This window comes from Agelaius tricolor, unplaced genomic scaffold (genome assembly GCF_023055355.1).
Source record: "Agelaius tricolor isolate 1412-34295 unplaced genomic scaffold, bAgeTri1.0.p SCAF_47, whole genome shotgun sequence".
NCBI classification, from domain to species: Eukaryota; Metazoa; Chordata; class Aves; order Passeriformes; family Icteridae; genus Agelaius; species Agelaius tricolor.
The window spans coordinates 2010798-2033567 of NW_027269307.1; positions in this window are offsets into that span (position 1 = coordinate 2010798).

The window sequence follows — 22770 nt, forward strand, 5'->3', positions numbered from 1 at the left end:
CCTAGATTATTATTAAGTGGTTTTTTTTGAGGTATTTAAGGACTATATTCTTAGAAATTCAATAAACTCCATATTTATTCATTTTTATGTCCAGTGAACAAGGAAATTGAACCCTATGTCACATCATTCCAAATCTGTTCTGTTAAATCAGAATTTTTTTAGATATCAATTTTTTTAGATTTTTTTAGATATCAATAACCATTCTTTTACAAAAAGTTCAGACCTCAGAGTTATTTACTTATGATGAATTTGTCTGCCCTATAATGGATTTCGTTAATCAGTAATTACTAGAGGTAACAGAAAAAAAGGTCCCATTTGAAGGAGAAGGAGATATTTAAACCACCTCAAATCAGTCCTGTAACACTCTTTTCTTCACCTTTTGTAAAGCCTGTTCCAGATCATAACACAATTCTTGTTACACAGTTGATCAGTTTTAGTATTATGAGAAAAACCCACTTCCACGTCATATAGCAGTGACTATTCAAATATAAATCACAGCAAAGAATAAACTTGCTGCATCTTTTCTGCCACCAAGGAAACAATGTAGATTTGGTTTGGACCACACTTTTTCTTTTTCTGGTCCTCAAGTGGTTGTCAGCAACTCAGGAATGGCACACACAGAATGTAAAAATCCTGCACCCACTAAGCTGCTCCATATTTCAGGATGTCTATTTCCAGACAAGGAGAACAGATGGGAAACACTTGATGGAAAACTTCACTTCAGAGGAATACAGTCAGGCAGGGTAGAAAGCTTAGTTTCACAAATGTCCAGGTATGTAAGTAAAGCTTACATGTTATCAAAAGGTATCTTAGAGGAAGTATTTAGAAAACAAAATAAAATAATTGTAAAATACTGTACTTTCTGTAAGCGTTTTGAATAGATATGCTGTACATAATAAAAGGGGAAAATTTGTATGTGGGTATTGACTAAACAATTGGTAACGGCTCATGATTATTTACAACTTTTAAGGCATACTTCAGGCAATTTTCTTTAACTCAAAATGCAAATCCTTCATCTTGTTTATACTGGCTAGCTGAATAAAGGTTTCAGAAGAGGCAAAATAAGTATCTCCATTAAAACTATCCTAATGCAACTGAATTTGACATTAAAAAGGGAGATTTCAGTATAGTACATGGAGAGTTTTTTTTCCCTCTCCTTTACAGTTATGATGCTGCTTTTCATAACTATGGAATACAAGATTTATCCAGCTGAAGAGTTCTGCTTTCCTCCTTTTTCGTATTTTAAGGTGAATGTCTATATCTAGATCCACATCTTGAACTCATATGATTTTATACCTGCCTTCACATCAGCAGTGTTAATTTCAGCTTTCCTCACTGAAGATGAAAGATGAGGTTTTGAGATACTTGGCAGCTTTTCACCCCCATGACAGATGATGCCTTTGCTTCCTTCTCTGGCTTGAAATGAAAGGGCAGTACAATATGTACTTTGCAAAAGCTTGCTTAATACCCTCCTGCCTAGAAAACAAAATCACTGGCATTAAATTCCCTGTGTCCTTTTCACACCAGCTTGTTTTACAGAGATTTAGAGGGTGATTAGTATCATTACCAGACCTTATTTTTTTTTTTCAGGGCTTTACTCATTACTGGCCAGGGGTTAATCAAATCATGCATATTAAAGCCAGGTCAAAGCGAGCTATGCACAGAAGGAGAAACAGCACAGAGAAGCTTCAGCCCACCACTGCCATCAAGTATAAATGTCACAGGTTAATGTATGTGTGACTGTATTAGTTCCACACAGGAACTTCAATAGCAAAGCCAGGGAATGGACCAGGTGATAAGACTGAAGAATGGTGAGAATTCTCATGTCTTGACTTAGCAGAGTTAATGACAATGAGAGCACAAACTCCCTATAACTTTACTCTGTACAGCCTTTTCAGAAAGAAAGGAGTAATTTCCACCAAAACAGCAGCCTGCAAATATAAATAATAGGAGAATGAAACCATTGACAATCATTACCCTTTAGCTTGCCTTGAAAAGCCACAGTTCCAAGGTGAGACCAGGGCACCAGAGCACTCATGGTTTCCTGTGCTTCTTTTTTAAGTGCAGAGCTGAAAGCCTAGATAAAGTTAAAATGAGACTTCCAGCATTAAAATGGGATGCAGGATGGGACAGGGGGAAATGAAGGTCAACAGGATTGTCTGCTAATAGGACATGAACTTGCATTACTTAATGATACCCTTGTAATCTGTCAGAAGTAGAAAGCTTAAGGAGTTAGTGAGCAAAGAGAGTCAAGTGGAAATTAGCCAGAGTTCTGGAAATATTTTAAAAAGAAATTAAAGAAAGATTCAGAATTAAGCCAACCCAAAAACTAAGATCCACAGGCAAGCAAGTATATTTGATAAGGTACATCCAGGACATATAATTCAGGTTCTTATTTTCAGAGAAACACCTAATTTTAAAAGAGATTTTATTAATGCATTGGATAGAGTATTCCTTTTTCCTTCTCATTTTTATTTATGCATTTAGAGGCCACCTAAATATTTTGGATTAAAATTTAATGTTTAGACCTGGTTTAAATGTGAATACTATAGTTTTAATTACTTTTTTTTAAACATTAAACAGTAATGATGGTAGGGTATCAGAGTCTGCAAACATATTTGGCTAAAGCCTTCATCAAGATGTTCATGTAGCAACTGAGGAAAATATGCTGATATAAATATTTTTGTTTATATTAATCTAAATTTTGTATCGATATATATACAGATTTAAGCACATTATATTTCTACCTATTTATATATAGTTATATATATATATAACTATATATATGTATAACTATATATATATGTGTGTGTGTGTGTGTGTGTATAGGATTTGGGATCGTTTTCCCTCTTTGAAATCAAGCTACTCCAGTAAACATTAGAGATCTCTTTAGAAATTGAAATATGCCTACAAGAACAGGAAAATGGATATAATACAAAATCTCTATGGCTAGTTACAAATGCATTTACCTTCTTGGGATTTTTTTGTTTGTTTTATTTGTGTGATTTAGCGAGAAAATTCATCTCCCATCTTCTTCCCAGCTTGGGCTTTCACATGTTATTTTTTCCAAGGCTGGTCAATACAAATCCCTGATTTACAGAGCCACTCTCAGTAATTTATTTAGATTGCATAAGAAGCCAGTGGCGTCAGAGAAACAGCAAGAGCTGCTCATCTGTTTCTGAGCTGAAATATCACCTGCCAATAAAGCTGTGGTTTCAGATAAACCCTACCAACAGATAGTAATTCAGATATACTCTACAGATTTAATTCAGACTTTTTAAGTGAAGGCCATCTATTTGTAAAAACAGCACAGAAAAAAATCACAGACATTGTTGTGTTGGCAAATATTGCCCATCTGATAATTCTGATATTTTCAGAAATCTCTCCCATCACAAGCTGTACCAGCATAGTCTGTTTTCTGTTGTAATCTGTGTGTTAGTATCCCTTTTGCAGCTCATGTCTGGAGATTAACACTGATTTCCAGGCCAAGCCATCACACTTTATCCTCATAACCTTACGTCATTTAGTCTCACCATGTCCTTTTAAATGTGGCCAGTTCTCAAGCAACAGCATGAAAATATTTCCATTCCTGCTGGCTTTTTCAGGATATTAACCCCTCCATATGCAGAGGTATCTATAGCACAGCAAAAAAGACTCATGAAAATTTGATTTTTTCAAGCTTGCATTATGTGTAAACTAAGTTGATAAAATGTCAACCAGGGCCTTGGTGCTCTCAGGCTCTTTTACAGTGGCAGCAAGGAAAATCAGCATCTCTATGAAAATGCTTTTGCATTGTCACAGAGTGTAGAAACTGGACCTTAGCATCGACAAGGGACCAAGCTGTCATTTCTTTGCAAGTCAACAAAGATCCTTTCAAATTTGAACTGGAGAACACTTGACAAGTGCAATCAGCTCCAACACGTACTTTGACACCCTGAAAGGATCTCAGAGCAAAGAGGGGCTTAATGGGTTGGAAGGGATGATGCATGAGAAAAGCTTAGAAAAATTAAATATGTACAGCTTGACTAACCAACAATTAAATGGGGGGAGAGGGAGAAGATATATCTGTCAAAAGCAATGAGAAGGTAAACACCAAGGGGCAAGAGTAATTATTTAAAAATACAAATGGGATATAGCTAGAAATAATGAGATCAAATTGAGAAAAGGACGATGTAATCTGAATTTGAAGAATGATTTACTGTAAGTGAGAAAGGATATTTCCACTTTTTTCTCTTGAGAGTATTCTACAGTGTGCTAGATCTTCCTCAAAACAATTAAAATGGAGTGGTTAAAACACAGGGGACTATGTTCTATGTTACAGTCCTGTATTTGCAGGGCTTTGCTTTCTGTCCTAAGAGATCTTTTCTAATTGCAATGATTTTTTTCCCCAAAAAATTAATAAACAAAAAATCCAAATAAAATGAGAAGTTATGAAATAATAGTTGCTTGGGAATAGGGAGAAAGGTACAAGAAACATTGAGGAAAAAAAAAAAAAGAATAAGCTTTGTATTAATTAAATAAATAATGAAAACCATATCAAAATTTTTAAGACTTTCCAGTGTACTACAAATCTCATGCTTGTACATGAGATTATGTGACATACATTCAATTATGTGACCTTGCACAGTGCCTTGCAGATCCAGATTTTTATTAAATCTGGTATAGAAGCATGTTTGAGAAATATTTTAAGATTTAAAACAAAAACCTAAATATGTATTGCTTTTAAGTTGAAGAGTATGGATTAAAGGAGAAAGGCAAATTGCAAAATAGTTTTAGACTTATATTGAAAGAAATGAATTAAATTATTATGTTAAAACATACTAGATCTACAAGCAAAAGAGGAGGAAAGAGAATTTCATGTGGAATTAACAGTAACATGAAAGGAAATTCAAAACTTGTATGACAAAAATAGAAAGACACTGCCTAGTTGCTCTACACAAAGGAATGTGTTCTGATAGGCTGAGTGACTTATCTAGTGTTTTGAATAGTAATTATCAATGAATTAAAATTCAGTCTTTTTATTAAAATTTCTGCTTGTAGTGAGCTTTCTTTCATTGTCATTTTCATTTTCACCCTCAAATAAGGACATTGCTGACTGAATTTTTCTGCTTGAACAGATAAAATAATCACAAGTAAAAAAGCAAAACCAAGGGGATGTAACATTTCTGTGCCACTGAAGACCTGCACGTAAAGTGAAATACTAGCAATTGAGATGATATAATTTATATTTTAGAATACTACCTATTAATTCTTAATTGCAACTGATAAATTGGGATTAAGTATATATAGAATAAGTAACTGGCTGATGTAGATCACCATTCTTTCAACACAGTCACTCTATATTTTTTCTGTCACTCTATATTTTTTCCTTATGCCATGTATCTGAATCAGAAAACTCCATCTAACTTAGTAGTATTCACTTTTTGAAATCTATCTAAATCAGAAAATTGCTGTCTTCAAAGATGGTCACAGGTTGTCCTTCCCATTCTCTATGCAAATGTGCTAAAAAGATTTTTATCTCTTTTTTTTTACCAAATTTTTATTGCTCTAATGAACCGACATGTCTGTCTATGAAATCAAAGAGATAATATGAGGATTGTGTAAATAAATTAGGACTATTGAGTAACTTCAGAAACTTGTCATAAGTGGACATACATAAGAATAATTTTTTCAAAGCAATGCAAGTTTATGTAATGATCTAGAAGAGTGAAATTTGTCTAAAAATCAGTCATTTCTCTGAAATACTTGCATTTTAAAAGCACAAGCTAGTAGAATGGAGCATAATGCACAGAAGTGCACACTCATTTTAATCAGGAAATTACTTTGTTCTGTACAACAACACTGTTACAGTAAAATCTCAAAATGCTGTTCTGCTTAGAAGATGACTATAAAAATGTCAGAAAGGATTTTCACCCTTCACTGATATGAAACGCTTAATTTACAGACACAAAACCAGACCCTGTATCAATTCCCACAGAAATCCAAGTAATTCAATGAAAACATAGTCATACCAACCAGGTTACTGAAAAATATCACTCACATCATACATCAGTAGTGTGAGTTTTAAAAAACAAAATCTGACTGCAAAAATCAAATTATCATTATCTGCATCTATGTGCTGTTAGAGGCAGCAGACTTTATTGGGTTATCTCTTGACTATTCCTCCAAAAGAGACTTTCAAACACATAAGTCAGACCAAAAAGATGCTCTAGGGCACTGGTCTTTATTGGCAGGAGAACCAGCAAGAGATGATCAGGGAGTTAAGCAAGGTAGCTGTTTCTTCAACCTCCCTATCCCTTTTCTACAGAGGAATGGGAGAGGCAAGAGAAAATGCTTGAATGATATCAGAGCACAAAGACCAGAAATATTTAACAAACAATTTGAATTAATTTATGCCAAACACCACCTCAGGCTAGACACTAATGAAAATATTACATCCTGTGATGGTGTTCACAGGGGTTTTCAGGTGAGGGAAGAGACGAGAATGTTGACTCCATGTTCAGAAGGCTTGATTTATTATTTTATGATATACATTACACTAAAACTATTCTAAAAAGAATAGAAGGAAATGTTTCATGTCAGAAGGCTAGCTAAGCTAAGAATAGAAAGGAATGAATAACAAAGGTTTGTGGCTCGGACAGAGAGTCCAAGCTAACTGGGCTGTGATTGGCCATTAATTGTAAACATCCAACATGGGCCAATCACAGATCCACCTGTTGCATTCCACAGCAGCAGATAATCAGTGTTTACATTTTGTTCCTGAAGCCTCTCAGCATCTCAGGAAGAAAAATCCTAAGAAAGGATTTTTCATGAAAAGATGTCTGCGACAACATCCCTTTTGTTCAAGGCACTCAAAGCTGTTGGCCAACAGCTGAATTGCTGCCATTTCTGCCATCAAGGCCTCCTCTCCACAACTAGTAGCTCTAATTTTCACTCAGTAGTGCTAGTTCAGGAGGCTGAAGGCTGAAGGAAGGGCTTTTGGGAGCCCCAGCTGTCTGACAACCACCCCTGTGCCCCTGTAATATTGTCATGGCCTCGTCACCTCTACTGGATGTGGCTCTTTGCCTACCTCTCATAGCACCTTTCACACAGCTCCTCAGATAAATTTGGACCAGATAGTTGTACAGAACTTGTTGGCTGCTTCTTTCTATTCACAGAATCCAGAATCTTAGAATCAGAGTCACAGAGTCACAGGGGAATAGAATCAGAATCATTAAGGGCTGGAAGAGATGTCCAAAGTCATTGCGTCAAACCTTTGACCAAACGCTACCATGTCAACAAAACCACAACAAGAAGTGCCACATCCAGTCATTTCTTGAAGACTTGCAGGGATGACAAATTCACAACTTCCCTGGGCAGCCCATCCCAGTGGTTAAACACCATTTCAGTGAAGAATTTCTTCCTGATGCTCAGTCTGAACCTCCCCTGGTGCAGCTTGAGCTCATTTCCTCTTGTCCTGTCACTTGTTACCTGGGAGAAGAGACTGATCCCCCCTGGCTACAAACACTTTTGAGGGATTTGTAGAGAGTGATAAGATCTCCCCTGAGCCTCCTTTTCTCAAGGATAAACACCCCCAGATCTCTCAGCTTCTCCTAACAGGACTCTCCTCACCAGTTGCCCTATATGTCCCTTCATCCCTAATAGGAATTTTAAAAAAATCATGTAATATGACATATATTTATTTCCAAAAGCCTGCAATATCTCAAGCTTTGCATTTTTTCAGTACATGCACTAAGCTTAAAGTACTTCGAAAAGGAGCAGGCACCTTCTTCATTGTGCATGGTTGCCTAAGTCCCACCTAGTCCCATTATGTCCCATGAAATTATAATTGTTAATATTTCAAGGTAGTTAAGCTGCCTAGGTTGATCTTAATGGTCACTGATTTCTTAGTAGGAAGTGATCAAAACAATGTTATCAGTTTGTAATCGTGTATCAAGTTTTCTTATCATGTGCCTTAGTTTTTTCTTGCTCCTGTGATTAAATTTTTAGTTATCCTTGTGCCATAACATCTTCTACTCCCATGATAGCACTGTTATCCTTAATTGTGGTACCAATTAAATTAATATCAATGCAAATGAGAGTATAAAACTTGAAAGATGTCCCTTGATGTATCTCTTGTCCACTACGAAAACAAAATGTATTTATTATTACTACTATTACTACTATTATTATTATCATCATCATCATCATCATCACTGATATTATTACCATTGTTATCACTATTCTTCTCAGGCAAAATTTGTCAATTTAAAGATCACTCATTCCCTAATTTTGTACAATTTCTTGAAATAAAAACATCTTGAAAAAACTAAAAGAAGATTGCCACTGGAGGAAGAGATTGGGAAAAATCATTATAAACCTAACAAATTAATAGGGATTGACAGAAAATCCACAGAGAAATGTTTAGCTCACAGAGTTCATGTCTCTTCAAAGCCTAGAGATTTCAGAGGGACAGAGAAACCTCATGCTGTCTCAAGAAAAGTGAACAATTTATTTTCAAAGGTGAAATGCCTAGGCATCCACTTTTTAATTTATTAGCCATCTCCATGTCAGTGTTTGCTGCAAAGCTCATCAACGATTTTCATTAAACAGAATTTGATTTTAAATTGAGAAAGTATCCCACCTACTAACTTTACTCACTTAATCTAAAATTAGAACTTTATTCAATCTAAATGCACTTGAATTACTGTATCTTTTGAATGACCCTTCTTTACTGTTGTTTATAGAATGTAAACTACACAGAAATATATACATTCAATAACACATATCAATTTAAACTATGAACGGAAGGTCTTCAAATTTCAAAACAATTCAAAAGAAAACTCTAACTTTACAGCCATCAGACATGCAGGACAAAAAATATCTTTGTTTTAAGAATAAGAAGTGTTATTCACCAAAATAGTCCATTACAAAATTGCTTGCTATGAGGGTTAAATGCACAGTTGAAATTTATATAATCAGGTCATATAGAAGAGTGCAGGACAATAACAGGACACACCTAAAAATATCACAAAGTTAGGGAAAAATTTCTAAAAAGCTTGCTTAGTGAGAATTTAGATCAAATTCAATTTATCAATAAATACATATCTTTATATAGAATTTGCAAAATATATATTTCACTTCTTCCTTATTTCTGGTTTCCCTATTTTTTAGGTTTTTTTTTGATAGAGGGAAAAGAAAGGTAAAAGCCAGACATTAGGCAGTAATGATAGAAAGAAATTGTGAGCTTTGGGGAAAAAGGAATGAGAATCAGAGCCAGAAGAACACTTCAGCACATTTATAAAATGTGGTGTAGCTTTGATATAGTCAGGAAACATAAGAACAAAAGGATTGTACTGAAGGGGACAAAAGCAGATTTGAGTGACAAGCTTGTCCTATATGCCCAAGCCCAGCTGTAAAACACACATTTCATTCTAACACAGTGAGAACTAAAAAAGAAAGGTCAACTCTGAACAAAACTATGTAGAAGAATATCAGTGACAGGAAAAAAAAAATAATGAGAGCTTAACTATCAAGCACTACTTTCCAAGGAATTACACTTATCTGAAAGTTAGGTGTAATTCAAACAATACAACTTCAACACCTAAAACTACATCACCAGCTTCAGCTCTTAAAGAACACTGTGCCCCAGAGCTATAAAAACTGTTGATTTGGAGTCTCAGTTTTCAGCCAATGTAAAATCCACAAATTTCATTGAATTTACTCATCCCTTACTGATAAGTATGAACACAATTTAAGAAGACCAGGTACAATTTGAAAATGGCTGGTCCAAGTAACCAAATCTATAAGCAGTCAGATGATCCTTCATTATTTCTGTCTCCTTCCAGTTGTATAACATCAAAGAGTGAAAAAAAGATTATTGTGGTTCAAATGTTAGGTATTAAATCTGAGATTTTAATGAATCTCTGCAGAAATGACTGAAGCTTTTTGATGCACTTAATTCTCCGATATTTTCTATAGCAGAACTAGAGAAAAGGGTGTGTTTTTCTAGAAAGTGTTGTATTCACCTCTCCCAACAGTTTTCATGCAATTTATTCACCAGGGGATAACATTTACTCTGCAAATATATTTGTATCACATTAAACCCTTGTCAGAGTCTTAAAATCAGATATTTTACATAGCTTTATAAACTTAATGTTCTAGTTATATAAGAAGCTTAAATATGCTGGAAATAAATATTGATTTCTGGAGCTCAGCCACCATAAGGGTGATGGCCGTAAAAGACTCTCACAGAAGAATAAATAATATTTACTTTTCCCTATATAGACCCTTATTCTAAATTATTGAACAAGTGACATATTTGAATTAAGCACATAAAAATGTGCATCTTTCTGTTTCAGTCTTTACTATCAGCACTAAAATATTCTCTAATAGCCCACATATACTCCAAGCAATAGGATGTGAATATTTGTACAATATAAAATTGGTTAAACTTTGATTTGTAGAGAAATGGAGATTAGATTATCCAGCTGGAAAAACAATTTGAAGTCTCTTTACATAACTGAAAAACTTAACAAAGCACAAACCAAGACTTTTAAAAGGAAATCCTATTACCCATTCCATAACAGGTGTAAGGATAGTTATTTTAATAAAGATGAATTTCCCTGAGGTTATACTTGACCAGTGGAAGATGATACTATAAAAAAAATTTCTTGTTTTGCACAACTTTTCTTGAAGCATCTTTTTAGCATGGACAGCCAGCAAGGTCTTCTTGACCTGACAAGACATTTCTCATGGTTTTCACTTTAAAGATGAGGGCCAGCCACAGACACTAGAAAATAGCATTGGTACCTGGGCAGGGGAAAACTCCACTTTAGCTCTTGGCTCTGATGTCTCTGGTTTCCCTTGCTGCTTTACAGTGTCTTCAGTGCCAATAACTTTTCCTTTGTCTTATGGATACATACTGCTGAAGAGGCAGTCAAAAACCAAGTGATAGCCTTTACTGAGCAAACCTGGGAAGAACATATGGATCAAATATGGACTTCCTTCATTGGGACAATGTCTTGGTTTGAAAAGACAGGTGTTTGATAAGGAAGGCAGGAGCCTCCCTTGAAATGGAAAATGTAAACCCCCACCTACTGAATTATTGTAATTTTGAAATTAAGGGGCTTTCAGGCAAAAGTTATGGGAATAGGAATAACAGTTCCTTATTGGGGAAGAAAATAAAAATAAAATAAAAATGCAGTAATACAAAACAACACTGACAGAGTCAGATTATGACCTGACACCCTGTGGGTCAGGGTGTTGGTAGCAATCCCATTAAATGGTGGCTGCAGTCCTCTTGCAGTGACAGGTGTGGTTCTGTTAGAGCAGGGATCCTGTAGAAGGGTGGAGTTTTGTTTTGAAAGTCCAGTGGTGGTGTAGATGGGCCTGGTCTTCCTCTGGGAATCCAGTGGAGAAGAAAGCTGCTCCTCTGGGAATCCAGTGGGAAAAGGCTGCCTGTGGTGTTCCAAATCTCAGATTATATCCAGGTAGGAATGCTGGGCTCCTCCCCCTGGGTGGAGCATCTCCCAATGGGATGATGGAATTTTATCAGTGATGCAGTGACACTCAATGGCCCATAACAGAAGATATTTCCCAGAGGGAGGATTGGTTGAGGAAGAGATAAAGCAAACTGCCCAATTAACATAACTGCCCCACCTCTAACAGATGGGGACAGAATACACACCCCCAGCTACATCTTCCAACCTAAAACAGACAAAAGAACTCAGCTTTCTCTGACCAGCTTCAATCTGCACGAATTTTTGATTCACTTCTTACTGTATTTCTCTCTGTGCTGTAAAAGACACTTCTTCCAGAGCCTAAAGGCATAAAAAATTGGTGTTCACTGTATGTTCTCCCCCACCTCCTCACCAAAATACCCCGACACAAGCTGACAAAAGGACATAGCCTGAAACTCAATGCTATGGATTAAGTGCTGTAAATACTTCCCTAGAAGGCAGTGTCAGATGAAGGTGCTGCTGTACCCACAGGGCAACTGGCTTCTTCTTTCCCCTGGTTTCTTCGGGGTCTCTTCTGGTAAAGTCCAGACATGTGTTTAAAAGAGATTTTTTGACATTTTTACATTTTACTGTGGCACCATGAGTGTAAGCACAGTTCAGAAACCAGACACCTTGACCTGCTCAGCTTGCAAACGGCCCAAGAGCCAACCCCAATACAAATATGAGACCTGCAGTGTTCTGGCTACCGACAACAAGATGAGCGAGGCAGGCAGCTAACAGTGGCTCCACAAAAGTGGGACTAGGCAATATATTTCCATTTTGGCATTTTTAACAAGATTTGCGTATCTTTTAAATTACAGTTAAACACAGTTAAATTACAGTTAACAGTGTTCCAGGTGGTTTAGAGAAAAAAAATTATTTCTTTGTTCTGTATTTAAAGGTAATTGATTTTCAAGCTTTCTGCCATTATCCATGCTAGAGTTGAAGACTTGCACTGTAGAGTATGCAAAGAAGGTCCCTAAACTAATCTGAAGTTCAGAAGGCAGCAGTATACTCTGCTCCAGCTCTGCTTTTCTGGAAGTTCAGAGGAAATCTTATGATTGGCAGTAATTTCCAACACTGCTGGACTGCATCAGGGTGATAATTGGAGAGACTAGTTCTTGAAATATATACTTTGTACCAATGAAGCTTTCTTAAAAGACCTGAATTCATGACTTTCCTAATGAGCATGGGTCCATAAGAGGCTCTATAATGATAAAGTACCTTATTGATCAAAGAATTCCCCATTTTACTGTGCACTTGTAATTACATGAGTGATATAACCTCTCTTATCTTCCCTATCAAATTTAAAGAGCCTAATCTTATATAAAAAATCAACATCTAAATTTAGCAAAGCTCATAAATATGTGCCCAAATTCAAAAAATGTCTGAAGCATCAAGGAAACCTGTTGACTTTAGCTACTTATGCTCCTTTATATTGTCTATATTTTGTAAAACAGGCAGAATTAAGCATGCGTCATCATGCATCTAGACTGAGAAAATGAATGAAAGGAGAAATTAGTAGAAAGCAGATTTTAGGAAAGATTTTCCCAACTTTTATAGCCTCTTTGAATCAGGGGTTTTCATTATTGTTTTGTACATTTGATTTTAGTCATGTTCTATGACTAAATCTCCCTGTAGTTAATAATAATGTCTAAATTTTTGATCAGGATACATGTTTTTAATTTTTAGTTGAGACATAGAAATTAGAAATGTCCTCTTTATATTTCTGTAAAATTTTAAAACCCTTTTACCCTAAAATTGAGATGCTGTCATAGTCCCCTCAGATTCAGATGTAGCAGTAACAATGTCTAAGCAATGGCAAAGGCAATGAAAGGAGTTGGAAATTAATGAAAAAACAGCAGAAAATAACAAGACTATAGAATTTCTTTTTGAAATTTACTTAGAGGATTTCCCCATGTATTATATCTCTGCATCTTATTTCAAAATGGATCTAAAATTTTGTCTGGAAGAGATCCACCAGCATAAATTCATATAACTACTCATCAGTTCATAATCTTTTAGCTCATTCCCTAACAACCCCAAAACTGATGCTATTTTGCAGCTTAAGTAGCAATCATAGAATCAGTTGTAAAAATTAAATTAACTACTTATCTCTGTTGTACTCTTTGAAATTCAAGATCTAGGAGTATGAAAGACAATTATTCTATGTTATGATTTAATTACCAATCTAGATTTCAGCAAAAACAGCAAGCAAGCATCATAATCCTTTCATTTCTAATACCTGAAGAAAAATAAAGCTTTGGAGACTAAAAAATGTTTTGTTGAAAGAAAACCTTATTTCCAATCATAGGAAATAAAATGGAATTTTTACATGTGCTTCTCAAATAAGTACCTAGGTGTACTTGGTTCTCCAAAAAAATCTCAAAAAAATTCAGTGTAACCATAATGATAGAAACTTGCTTTAATTTAAGCTTATCCATTCTGAGATATTCATAAGAATTTACTGAAAATACTTTTTTTCTTGAGTTTGGGATAAATTATTATGTAGAAGACATGAAAACATGGAGTAAGGGTGAATATTTTTTCCTTTTGAATATATATGTTAATTTTCTATTTTATTGTTATTCTTCCAACTATACACCTCCCTAGAATAGGAAAACCATTGTGTTCACCTTTTCTCTAGTTCTTGATACACTTTCTTTTGAATTGACTGAAATGCCCAACTCTCTATGCAAAAAATCATATATTTAAACTAATTACCAATGTAGATATTTCAGCCACTGCTTATTATCAAGGTAAGTAGTTTATTCTACTACTGGCAGTCATCCTTATGCTGAGTAAATTACTAACTCTCATAAGCTGTATTTTCCTGAGTATTCTTTATCTAAATTATGAATACTCCAAGACATGGCTGAATGTCCATGTCTTGGAGACCAAAATGAACATGGAGAGATATTAACAAATAGGAAACAAAAAAGCTCTCAACTTTTTCTTCATAATATGAAAAAAAACTTTTACCTTGATTTGACAAGTTGGAATAGACCTTAGCAATGGATAGCAATGAAATGTCATTTCACATACTTTTATATCTGTGTTGTACTTGAGAGGAGGAGAAGTGGCATATATTTTTAAAAATTTAATTTATTTTCAATTTTCCTCTGTATTAAATCAGCTTTTCTTCCCACAGCACCAAAAAGAGGAATGAATCAAATCTGAGAGACTGGCTACAGATTAGCACAGCTATGGAGATAATGCAGTTTGCATGTATGATATCTATCACAAAGATTCTCAGGATAATAGCAAAGTGGGGCACTCTACCATACAGATGACTGGAAAACAGCTTCAAAGAGAAATAAAGCTTAAAACAATCTCATCTATCACACTTATCAATGATTCCCTTCATACATAGTTTCTCAGCTCTTGAATTCATTTGGAAAGCCAGGAGATATTCACCCAAATTCATCAATGAGCCAGGTAACAGAAACATAAGGTGATTAGCTTAAGCTGGACGATTAAGCTTTTGAATGTCTGGATTTGGGGAGCTGAATCACTCTCTTTGAAACTGTTTCCAGCAGTATAATTCCAAGTCCTCATTAAGCCTTGCTTAATACTAAGCTACATGATTTTCATATTTATTTCTCACCTCCACTCCCCTCAGCCTCCCCGTCCAATGTTTGGGGATGTAGCAGAGACAGGCAAAGCTCAGAAATGAAGTTTGTGCTCTAGAAAGTCTGTGTGGGATCTGTGCCCCTGTAAGACAACTCCCTGCTGTTAAATATATGTGAAATGCTCACTGCTATGGTTTGGAGGGTAAGTTCTCACCACCAACAGGCCCTTGTTCCTCCTGCAGGATCCAATTTCTCTATTGATATCCATTCCCAAGCAACCAGCAAATGGAAGATCTTTTACTACAGACTATTAAACTTAAAAACAAGACTATGCAGCCTTTAAGCTCTTTTATATGTAATCAAAGTTTTAAATATTTTATAACAGCTATCAAGAAGTTGCAAGATACTAATCATCCACTACATTAACTGGTCCTGATTCAATATCTTTTTCCTGTAATTTTCTTTCCATTTATTAAACATGTTACAAACTATTAAAAAAGAAGAATTAGGGGGCTGCTTTCAGGAATTTTTTTCAGGAATTTATTTATTAGTTTGATTGGGTTGGTTGTTAGGAGTTTATTTTTAATCTTTTTGAATGATTACTACTGTTTTACAAATAAAAATCACCAGCCTCAAGTACTTATAGCACAGATGTGGCAGAGTGAAAAGCTGAGAGTTTTCAGGCAATCCAAAAATAAAATACAAAAATGGTAAAACTGTTTTCACATGATCAAGATAATTACACAGTTTTAGGTGCTCCATCAAAAGAGCAAGTTAAAATCAGTTACCTCAAAGATTCTCAGATAAAAACCTGTCAAGCTGTGATATCCCATGCATCACGTCCTTTGTCTTGACACTGCTCCTGAGTGATTATGCTGGCCTCAAAGTTTAATTTTTGCACTTGAAATTACCTTTATTTTGCCCACATGCTTTATCTAATTCTTACAAAGATGTTCATTTCCTGAGCCATTTCTTTTTTCCAGGTCCCATTCTCTCACAAAACCCTGCAACACTTTACTGCTGGCACATGGCATCACCTCATGGATAGACCATTCCACAAAAATTCAGGGAATCCTTCAGCAAAGAATTTAACTGAAGTAAACAGCCTTTGTATCATAGACAATATCCTTGCATGAATAAACACTGGCGTAAAAGACAGAAAAGTAAGTAGACACAAATATTTAACTCTTGCAAGTGGAGGGAGGTCTCCCTCTTACTTCCTTTGTACAAAATGTTTAAAGCAGGATGACACATTGAACAATAACTGTACGTGCTGGTTATGTGGTTTAAATAATAAAAGAGAAAACCAGAAAAATTCATTGTCTGTGTGCTGCAGTTCTCATACAGTCTCTTCACTTTCTATTTTTTCTTTCATAGCAGCTGTTCAATATATATGGTGTTAATTGTCACAGCAGAGAGTAAAGGAAACCTGCAACCCAAGGATACAGAAGAGGCTATTTCTGCTGAAACTCGTCAGTAAATATTGAAAGTTCTTTTTAACAATTCTACTTCAGAAACATCAGGTTAACAGAACAACTTAGGAAGTCAGGAATAATTACAAAAATAATTGTGTATTAAAGTTTTCGTACTGATTTTGTGATTTCTCAGCTAAATTTTTTCAGAGTTCCAACTAGGACCGCTGCTTGAGAAAATAATTACAAGGTTGGAAATTGCCAAGTGACTATAATTATTGCTATGTTAATATCTGGCTACCATAGAAGTTAAATTTGCAAGATCATTTAATAAAATATCAGAAATGTGGTATAAATTTAATGTCATAAAAATGACAGGCATCCTTAAGTAGGTTTGGATTTTTTTTTTCATGTTGACATAACATATTTAAGAAAATCTTTAAATTTTTATGGTAACAGAGTTTAACCTTGCTATACTTGCCACAGTGGTGAGCAAACATTTAAAATTAATTTCATATCAAAATACATCTCTGTAGCCATTTTAAATTCATATATAAGTAAATTGATTTCAGTGGGAGTTATGTACTTAATCACCTTTGAGGAAGTGGGTCTCAGTCCCTAATCACGTCTGCTTAAATATGCTAACTGAATTGTTTTGAAAGTGCTGACATTCTGGAGCTCTGCATTATCTCTGGGTGTTTCTGGGTATTCTTTGTAACAACACATATCTAATTTTGTTTAAGAAAACACAGTTTGGTAATTGGCAAAGCATTTTCTGTGATTATTACCAGCTCTCATCTTTTAAGTATTATAAAGCTGTGGATGTTAATCTGGGATGTAAACAATAAAAAATACTGCATAATATTTTTTAATATCCTTCTAGACATACTTATATATAGACATCTGTCTTATTTGTCTCAGACTGGCATTCCTTCTTGTGGTGATGAGTTCAGCTAATTATTTCATTGTTTTTTTCATTGTAGATTGTGCTTTCAGACACCAGAATTGTATACCATAAGGCTTCATTCTTCAAGGCTACAGGACTCTCACAACCTTGGGCTCATCATGTTCCTGAAGGTGGATCTTTCCAGAGAGATTACAATAAGTGTTAAATCAAGATTTTAAAGCATTTAATGTTTTAAATAACTACATATTTTCTTCTGAATGGTTCTTCAGAGCTTTCATTCTATATAAAGCCTTTTGTTTCAGTGAAAGATCTTGAACTATTGGAGATTCTTTAGAGTACATTCCTAATTCTTACTAAGTTTTTCATAAAGTTAGCACAAATTCAAATAGGGAATTAAATATTAGATAATATATATTCTGATAAAAATCACCTTTCCACCATTTAAACTTCAACATTAGGGACTGACATTCCAATGGAAATTGTCTTTAGAGTTAAACAGTATACTGAAGTAAAGGAAAATAGAGGCAAGTGTATTCAAAGGAGGCAGAGGAATTGGTGAGGCAGAATTTAGAAGGGACTAAATTAATATTTTTGAGACTTAAAGACTTTGAGCTTTTTATGAATATAGGACTTTTTATTTTATCCAAAACTATTGAATTAAAAATTAAGATAAATTTGGAAACATGAAGGAAACCTGAATGTAGATGCAGAGGAGAGGCAAATAATAAGATTTCTGCAAGAAGATGATATGGCTCTAGAGCTTCAGATACATGGAAAACTGGTGGAGTATGATATATGGGATGGAAAGATAAAGGAGAGGGTGTCATGCTAAGTTAGGCATGAGAAGGAAGCAGGGAAGAACTGTTTATTAGAAAACAAAGAAAAAATAGTTTGGTAATAAAGAGAATAGTCATTTAAGAAAAAAGTGAAGGGTGGTGGATGAGTGAGTTAAGATGGGTGTTAAAACCAGCAGCAGCAGCAACAACAAAGAAACAAGACAATTATACATGCGAGCAGAAAGAAAATTCCTGGTAAAAAGAAAGTGAAAAACAGAGGCACAGACCACAGATGAGGGTGAGTGAAACAGAAGATAAAAATAAATAACATGCCAGCTACCAGGGTGTTTCTCAGCGTAAATTATGCATAAACTTTAAGCTTAAATGAATTTTACATGCTGCATGGAATGTGTTGATGCACACAAAGTCTTATCAGAAGACCACTCGAATCAATGGTAGAAACGTCCTGTGGTTATTTAGAGGCTAAAATCACACTTGTAGCTTTGCAGATCCAAAACAAGAGCTAAAATTTGACCTATGGAAAAAAACACATATTTTGGAGGACTTTGATCATGCCTCTGCTTGAGCAAGCTCCTTGCAGAAGATGCTGAATTGAGGAGCTGCAGGTGGGTCTCCAGATACACAATGGCCAAACTTTTATATATATATATATATATATATATATATATATACATTTTTTTATATTTTTATATATATATAAATATATGCATATAATTATATAATGCTGTTCAAGGCTTTTGTGACTGACACCTCTGTGGGTATCACAAAATGTCTTGCAGATTTCAGGAAAAATAACATTCTGTTGAATGAAAGCTTGAGTATATTTTCTGTCACAATTGTAGCAATTCAGTATCAATCTGGCAGCACCATCGTGCTTAAAATTCTGTGCCCACTGCCATCATCAGTCTGGGTTTTTTGAGTGGTTCATAATTCAGCTATTTTAAACCATACTAAGATGAATCTCAACTTACAATTTCTTGTTCTGGATGTATTTTCTACCCAAAATATTGCATTTAAATTGTTTCATTATCTTTCTAGGTTAGCAACTGAAAGAAATAAATGTTTCAGGAAATACTGTTGCTGGCTTTTTACTAAACAGTGCTTATTTAAAAAAGGAAATTTTACTCATATTACATTGCCAACTCAGAGAATCAAGAGAAATTAATACAATACCCCTTGTGAAATTTGTCAATGTATTCCTCTATTATTCTTGCTATCATTGCAACAATAGCTTCACTGCATGGCAGGTTCCCTGCTTTGGTCAGGAAGAAGAGAAACATTTATATACAACCTAATAAGATTTTAATGCAGTTCTTTGCTTAAATGCCTCTCTCTTCTATGGGTGGGGTATTTTATATTTGAATTTCCAGTTTCTGACATGTACACAGGAGTACTCCAAATGTGCCCTTCCCCACTACCAGTGTGCAGTACCTGTCTTACACAAGTAGCCCCATACATTTAGCTAGCTACCACACTGAGTGAATAAATACTCGTATTTGTCCTTCTGGAAAACATAATATTTACAAAATAATGCAAACAGTTGCTAACTTTCAGTTGCTAACCTAGAATCAAAGGGATTGTATTTTAGAGTCAAGATGAGCATTGCAGTCATCCTTCACTCAAACAAAAGCAATAGTTAAGTAACACTGAAAGATACTCAATGCCATGCCAGGCAGTTCCTGACCAGAGTGCCACCTCTTCCTTAAGAAGCAGTTTTTACCTTAACTGATCATTTCCTCTTGTTGTATAAGCCATTTGATAAGTGTTACCCATTACTGGGGAATTTCCACTTGGCTGTTCACTTTCAAAAGTAGTTTCTTTGAACATTCTCCTTCATAAACCTGTGACCATGTTCACAGGGGTCTTAGGATGAGGGAAGAGACGAGGATCTGACTCATGTTTCAGAAGGCTTGATTTATTATTTTATGATATATATTACATTAAAACTATACTAAAAGAATAGAAAGGATTTCCTCAGAAGGCCAGCTAAGAATAGAATAGGAATGAATGATATCAAAAGCTCATGACTCTCAGAGAGTCTGAGCCAGCTGACTGTGATTGGCCATTAATTAGAAACAACCACATGAGACCAATCACAGATCCACCTGTTGCATTCCACAGCAGCAGATAATCAATGTTTACATTTTGTTCCTGAGGCCTCTCAGCTTCTCAGGAGGAAAAATCCTAAGGAAAGGATTTTTCATAAAAGATGTCTGTGACATAAACCCATACTTGCTCTTTGATTTTTCTGTTAGTTCACATAGACTAATTTCACATGGAAATTTGCAGAACCTTCATTCCAAATTCAGTGAGATTTTATGGAACAGGCTTCCCAACTATTGTCAGTTTTCCATAAGCCACAAGGGCAAGTTAAACAGATATATACCAGCATATTTTTGATACATTTCTTGTTTCTAAATTTGGAATGGTAATGGACAGGACATACTACCTGCCATCCTAGAAAACAATTTTTTAAAATGTATATATTTACATAGTGACACACATGTATATATTTATACATATATGTATGCAAGGACATAATACCTCTCCATAATACCTCTCCTGTCCATGTGGTCCAAAATACACAAGGAAACTGCTTTCCAATTTAATACTGAACAAGATGGGTTAGTTCATTCCTTGTGCAGTCAGACATTGCTCTTACAGTGAGAAGCAGAGCCTTCCACTGATACTTACAAACAGTTTTCAATTGTCAAAGCACTTAACTATAGTTTAAACCATATAAACCATAACTATTTAGGCCTCCAGGAGAGAATTCATTAAAGACCCATCACCATTTTACAATTGGTACAAAAAACAGAGAGTTTCAACCAGTTATCCCAGGATAAATGCATTATTGTTGAAATCGTATTTGAAGGATCACTCCTGCTTAACTAGTCCAAGGAAATGCAGCAATTAAAACTCTGTTCTATCAAGAACCAGCCCAGAAAATATTACAGGACAGCAAGTGCCACCTACCCTAACTTAAATGCATGCAACTTAAACAGGACTGTACAAATCAAGATAAAATTAGACCAGAGAGCTGCATCTAGATGAAAAGAGGTTGGAGTAAGGTGGGAGTCAGCCTCTTCTCCCAGGCAGCCAGTGACAGCACAAGAGGAAACAGACTCAAGTGGTTACAGGAAGCTTTAAACTGGATATTAGGGTGTGGGAATCCATAAATCAGAGGGTTTTGGGAAAGCTGCAAAAGGCAGGCCTCAGAGACAGCAGAACTGTGATTAGAGCTAAGCAGCAGCCATGAGATAAGTCAGCAGAAAAATTATTTAAAAAGTAGAAAAGCAAGAACAAATAGAACAATGGTCTGTGTATTAACACTTGTCTAGAATAACTCTCTAAGCTACAGAAAAGTTTATCTAGCAAGATATTAGGAAGGCTGAAGGTTAATAATGGAGCTCTGTGCATTGTGTTTCAGGCTTACAAGCAGGTATTGTATTTGAAATAAGCAAGCATTGTTTAACCAAAGGTACCTGTGCTTATAGTGGTTGGATAGAACTACTGTCAATGTGCTTTTGCTTGGTGTGATTGGTCAAAAAACTTATAAAGTAAGTTGTAACATTTGGTTCTTGTTCTGCTGCCTGGGATGTGAGCTGCTGGCATCTTCCCATTGTCATAACCATGGAATGAGACTGATGCTGGAAAATAAAACAGCTCGAGGCACGTTCCACAGCAGCCCCATCTCGTTCATGATTTGTAAATAACCCCCTGCCGGTGTCAAAAGGGAACATTTCTTCACTGAAAGGGTGACCAGGCATTGGAGTAAGCTGCCCAGGGAAGTGGTGAAATCACCATCCCTGGAATGTTCAAATAATGTGTGGATATGGCACCTGGGGCATGGCTTAGGGTGAACATGGCAGCCTTAGGTTAACAGCTGGACTGAAGGATCTTAGGACCCTTCTATGAATATATGAATAAGAATAACAAATGAAAAAAAGGAGGTGTAATTCTAGACATTTTACATGTAAGAGAAATAGATAATGTGTATTATAGAACATTCAGGCTTAAAGCACTAAAGAGATAGAAAAGGCTAATTAAAGGTTGATGCTATTGTCTCACTGTATGCTCTTTCTTTTGCAAATCAGGTTTGCATCAATCAACTAAGTGCAGTTCTAAATTTATTATGAATCCTGTTTCAATCAATGTTGAGGATGGATAACATTATAGAACAAGAAATATTTTTTACCAAAAGTTACTCAATGCTTTCTTATTTTTCTCCTCATTGTGAAATTTGAATTACTGATGGACTTACTTTCTGGAATGCCATAACATATTTAGATTAGCTTGTACATAAAATATTTCTGTCCAGATATAAAGAAATATAACAAATATAAAACCAGGAATACAAAAATTGCACAGAATTTGTTAATAGGTGGGGCTATAGTTCTTATGGGTGGGATCCATGGGAAGTCCTAGTAAGCCTGCCAAAAAAAGCTGTCAATTGAGAAACCTTGGTTGCAGATGATAAATCAAGTGGTGTGTAACACAGAGGCAAAAACCTTTTCCCTGTCTTTCCTCGCACACAAAAATTACTTTGAGAAAACTAGGTAAGTCTTATAAGAAAACTAGCAATAAAACTGGTGGGTACCT